This window comes from Somniosus microcephalus, chromosome 23 (genome assembly GCF_052327205.1).
Source record: "Somniosus microcephalus isolate GS21.2 chromosome 23, FLI_Smic_1.0, whole genome shotgun sequence".
Lineage (NCBI taxonomy): Eukaryota > Metazoa > Chordata > Chondrichthyes > Squaliformes > Somniosidae > Somniosus > Somniosus microcephalus.
Window position 1 is genome coordinate 26518163 of NC_141009.1, and position 6283 is coordinate 26524445.

Genomic DNA, 6283 nt, shown 5'->3' on the forward strand with positions numbered 1-6283 from the left:
CTCCTACACTGTTTTAATGAAGCTCAGCATAAACCCAAGAAACAGCACCTCATCTTTCGATTAGACACTTTACAGCTCACCGGACTCAACATTGAGTTCAACAGCTTCAGATCAATTTCAGATGTAATAGAATATCAGTTAGATCATTTACTATGAGTGGCCAAAGAGCTTTCCTGCCTTTAATGAAAATGGTAGTTTGGAAATAGAATTTAATACCTCCCATCTCTTGCACTGATACTGTTCAAAGTTTTTTTCCAAGTTATTTCCTGATTTTTCTCCTCATGGCCCTTCCTTACTGGAGCCTGCACCATGTGCCATGTATTTTACCATGCTGGGGTACAGTTCCATTGGCACCAGCAACCCTGCATTATATCTGGCAAATGGACAATCCTCGTGTTTGCCTGGACAATGGGTGTCAGTAGTTTGTGTGAGTGATCATTTTGTGTCTTTATACCATGTAATTGTGCGCAAACTTTTCTGACATTAAACACCAATGGTTTCTTTCCCAAAACTCTGGATTTCCTTATCGCCCTTTCCCCGCTATGAAAATCCAAGCCTGGCAACGCCTGATCACTATTTCTTGATTTTTCCTCCTCATTTTTTTCAATCTTGGTGATGCCCTTACTATTTTGGCCCTTTAACCAAACTGAGAGTTATACAAAAGCAAAATAATGTGGATGCTGGAAATCTGAAATAAAAACAGAAAATGCTGGAAATACTCAGCAGGTCAGGTCAGCATCTGTGGAGAGAGAAACAGAGTGAACGTTTCAGGTCGATAACCCTTCGTCAGAACCCCAGGTTCTACCTGTCAGGAAAGATTGAACAGGCTGGCGCTCTTTTCCCTAGAAAAGAGTAGACTGAGGGGGTGACCTGATTAAAGGTATTTAAGATTATGAAAGGGTTTGATAGGGTAGACATAGAGAAGAAGATGTTTCCACTTGTGGGGGAGGCCAGAACTAGGGCCATATATAAAAGATAGTCACGAATAAAACAATAGGGAATTCAGGAGAAACTTCTTTACCCAGAGAATGGTTAGAATGTGGAACCCGCTACCACAAGGAGTAGTTGAGGCGAATAGCAAAGATGCATTTAAGGGGAAGCTAGATAAATACATGAGGGAGAAAGGAATAGAAGAATATGTTAATGCAAAATAACAACAGAAAATGCTGGAAAAACTCAGCAGGCCAGGCAACATCCGTGGAGACAAAATAGAGTCAACGTTTTGGGTAAACCCTTTGTCAAGACTGAAGAAGCACAGGAAATGAAATAGATTAAAAGGCCAGTATGGGGGCTGGGAGAGAACAAAAGAGAAGTGAAGAGACATTAAGAGGTATTCAAAACGAGACGAGATGGTGATAGGACTAGTGGATGCAGTTAGATGAAGAAGGGTGGGAGGAGGCTTGCGTGGAATATAAACACCGGCATTGACCTTAGGGCCGAATGGCCTGTTTCTGTGCTGTAAATACCATGTAATACTGTGTAATCAGGAGTCTCATTTAACAAAAGGTATTGGTGTTACGCCAAAGCTGCTGACATTACAAAGATGACATCAACCAAGCTTCCTGGCATCTTAACTCCTTCATTTTGGACTTATCTTAAACGGGGATACAACATTGCTTTTTAAGTTGTGAAATAAAATCATGTGATCTCAGATTTTGAGTGTGTCCGTGTGGTTCAATTTAAGTCATATTGTGAAGGGAGACAGTCTTCTCAAAAGGTTTCTATAACCTCATTGCAGAAGGAGCCACGAGGCACCATCATAAATAATAATCTACAAGTGTATAGAATAAGTAGCCCTGTTTTTAAAAATTAAAACTATCTCTGAAGCTTCAACCAGATTTTAAAATGTTGTTTTACTGGCGTCGTTAATATTTGTGTGTGTTCTATATGTTGCATTGGTAAAAATGCAACAATATCTTACAACCACTAGAGGACAACAGAACTCCATGTTGAACAGTATGAAAACTGAGGTTTGTATCTACTTTTACTGTGAACTGTTGGAGCAGCATTACAGTGGCACAGTATGTTGGTGCTCCCATGTGTTGTGTTGGGCCCCTGTTCTTATCTGCGATTCTCTACAGAGCAAATTTCTATCTTAAACGTTGACAATGGGAGAAGCAGCAAGTATGGGCTAGGAACTTCTCTCACAGGATGAAGATAAATAGGAGGGCTCAGCTCCTCTTTGCAGGTGAGTCGAGAGGCATTGGCAGAAACTGGGAACAGGCCACACTCCTGTGTTTTTGGCTTCTATGGTGCAGGCCATCCCTTATTCCTTCCTGCACCAAAGAAAACTGAAATGTCGTTAGTCTGTAAGAAGGTTCAGAATATGCATCTAAAGTAGTCTGGAAGCAGTATAAGGAACATTGGAAAAGATTGGCTGTCTTCAGGTTACCTTTGTACTGGACCCACAATTAGTCCTGGGATTTGAGTTTGAGGGAAATTATATCATAAGCAATACTCGCAGGACAGTCACTGGGTCGTGGGCTAGTCACAGGTTAAAGGTGAAAATCCACTTTTTTGTCACACATTAATGAATTCTCAAGAACCGGAGGGGAGATGAGCAGCAAGTTGCTATGATCTAGCATGCTCAGCCTGAAAGGGTATTGGAAGCAGATTCTAGAGGCCCTGAATTTGTGGTCGGAGGCCTCCTGCGGGGAAAAGCCACCGATCTGCAAATAAAATGCCCACGTACCTGGTGGGTGGTCCGGGAGGTAGGGAGACTCGCGGTCCCAGGCCGCTCTGGGTACACGCGGGAAGAGGCCCACGTATCTCGGGCGCAGGCGGTTCACAAGCGCCCCTAGCATCACGTGGGCTGGCCCAACCAATAAAAGAAGGGGAATCCCCATTCATACTTATGGGGATTCCGTATGTACAGAAACCCCATAAGCATGAATGGGAATACCCCCCAAAAATACATCTACACATCAAATAAATAAAAAATATATATTTAAAATTAATTAAAATTGCCATTTAATTAAATATTTAAAACAAAATTGTATTTTTTGAATAAATTTAAATGTTTTAAAGGGGCTAAAAATAACCTTACCTTAATGTACAGGGTTTTTAATGTATAAATGATTGAAAAAACATTATTTTAATGTTTTTTTTAAACTCTTGCTGGTTAAAGCAGGCCTTACGCCTGCTTTTATCAGGTGTAAGAATTTCACGGGCATTCGCTGGGCAGAAGTTGGGCAAATAGCCCAACTCTCTGCCCGCAGAGGCCCTTTTCTTGGGGATGCGTTGGATCTGTCAGGAAAATTCTTGACCTTGCAATTCCCGGGTTTTCACGCATGCACTTCACGCGCGAAAACCTGGAACCTGCGCGGCCCTTACGGGCGAGTATGTACCTCATACACACCCATAGGGGCTGCAAATTATGGCTCAGTCATTTTCAAAAGGGAATTGGATGTATACTTTGAAAAGGAAAAATGTGCTGGTCTATGGGGAAAGAGCAGGGGAGTGGAACTACTGTAAGTGGATGGCTCTTTCAAAGAGCCGGCACAGGCACGATGAGCCGAATGGCCTCCTTCTGTGCTGTATGATTCCATGATTCTAACGTTCAGAAAATTATTAAACAAATATACTGCATCTTACCCACAAATATATGAAAGTGTACAGCCGAATGTCGGGGACGATGAGCCTAGTTTATGCCCTCACCTGAAGAGAAATTGGACTTTGTCTATTAGACTCCTCAATAGAAGAGAAATGCCACCAAAAAAGTGACTGCCTTTTCGAAGGATGGAAGGATCATTGTGCATAGATCCATTCGTTCAGTTGGGGAGATGGTTCTGCCTCCTCCACTGCTCAATCCAACATCACTGGCAAACACCAGGTCAGGTACAGAAGTGCAATAAAGCTCCATCTACACAACCCCAACAACATGTCTTAATTGTAACCTTCGTATTACCTCTGCCACAGCAGTGTGACATTCTCCACGTCTTATACCAGCCATCCCATGAGTTTGTGACCTATTGCCAAGTTACGGGCATTTTGCTGCTGTGGGCTCTCGCCTATGATTGAGGTAGCTCTCACGTTTTATAGCGGATCTGGATTGCATTTGAACCCAAGTCCCAGAAATGAAGCAGCTTTGGGTAAACGCTCCTTGGCACCTGCTGGGAGCACAGATTGAAATCTGACTTGCTCTCACCTGATGATTTTCCATCTTTTAAAGTTAATGGATGGGAGTGCACCACTTTGCAATATGAGATCCCCGCACATACCAAGGAATGGCACATTGGAGCTTTTACCCCTTGACTCCAACCCACTGTGCCACCCAGCTCTCTAAGATCATCGTGTCATTATGGGAAAGATCATTAGCCTGCACAATGGACAAGTTCCTTCAGTTTCCTGATGCCCGGCTCTATAACACGGTGCTCTGAATGATCTCAAAATTCTTACAGAAAAATAGTCCCATAGTGTTTCCAACAGCGTTCTCTGTTGTAGTCCAGCTTCCAGAACCAGATGTGAGCTGGGGTCAGGGCAGCTGAAGAATCCTGCCCATTGCAGGTCTGTCTTGCATCAAAGGCACTTGCAGGACATGTTGAACCCATTCCATCTTGGCTCCATTGCACTCGAGTGAAGAGCGAGCTAAACCAATGGGTGCTACAGCGAGGGGATGGTGCACAGATCACTTGATAAACAGTGTAGGAAATACGGCTTAAAACCCATCCGTTCACAGCATTTGTACAATATTTAAAGACATTTCTGAAATTCCTACAAATAAAACGATTCATGGTTACAAAAGACTGCTCTGTTGCCAAGACATCGGCAGTCCAGTACCACTGTGTGTTAAAACACGGAGTGACAAGATGCAGTTTTGTATCCATGATTCCCACATGATGACCGCCTGATCTCGGTTGAGGTCCTTTTAAATAGGGAATAAAAATAATTGAAAGCTAATGGCTCCGAGGAGAGTGAGCTGCATTAACCTTTATATTTTTTTCTGATGGAGAACCCATCGAGTGAACACTCTCCATAATACAGCCCTCACTAGAGAGCAATCGTATGATGCCTAAAGACAGCCGGGCTTCATTCTGAGCGTTTGAACACAAGAGTCAGAGAGGCCCAATGATTTATGGTGAATCAATCACTCTGTCATGTACTTGAAGTAGTTCCCCTTTGATTGTCTTCTGTTTCCCTCCCACTGCCTACAGCTTACACATATAACTATGCCTTTTTTTTTTAAAAGGCTGCACACACAGCATTGCTATCTATATGAAAAGACAGCAGTCCCCATAACATTTGTGTCTGGTGCACATTTTCCATTTTGAAATACTGGAGGGATGGTCTCAGAAAGGGAAATCCATCTAGCCACAAAAAGCAGCCTTTATCTCATCACTGTTGCTTGAGAGGGTTAAGGGATAAATGTCACTGCTGATGTTGCTGGTGAAAGGCCACAGGGCTGGCTGGGGCAGTGGCCCTGGTTATTGTGCTCAATGGAGTGTGTTGTTGGCCAGGCTTGTACAGCAGACTGCTGGGGATAGACTTGTCTCCTGCATCACTCTACTCCTCACGAAGCTGTGAATGGGATCAGTGTTCTGTCACCTACTTATTATTCAGCCGTATTGCTGCCACAGAGATGCCGCCTCCCTCACAGCGATGGCCGACAGCAGGACAAAGGCATCAATTCTGACGGACGTGTTTATATAGACAAAGACTTGAAGGCTTCAGATCAGGCAGTAATAAAAGGACCAAGGAGGCTCGGTGCCAGCGAGGGAGATATTTAATGAAAAGAAGCACTGTGATAAATGCCAATGGCAAACCCTTCCAGTGGATTGCGCTTCTGTTGCCATTAGTAATAAGAATTCTATATTTACACAGCATTACATTGTATCAGCAAGGCTTGACATGTTTAGTGTTAATGTTGACTGCTCGTCTCAATGGTATAGTACGTCACATTTATAAAGTGTTAACCACCCTCAGTTCTTGGATTGTCAAACAAGCCTCATGTCTTCATTAACCATGGTTCATCTCCACTGTGCTCTGTTACTCCTTGATCTCATTGCTTTTCTCTGATGCACACAGCGCCACAAACCTCACTCTTCGATCGCAAACCCCGGTTTAAAGAATATAAATTATTGGATGCTTCTAAAAAGAGTGCCTGTTAGAAGAGAGAAAATTGGTTGTAACAGAAAAGTGTACTTGACTGAAAAACAGTTTGTGCTGTGGGTGTAACCACTATCTAAGAGGGTGAAATGTACAGCCCCCAAACTATTTTTGGTCTGATTATGACCCCTTTCTACCACCCTCTGTATCTTGGCAGTGCCCCACTCCCCACAAACTC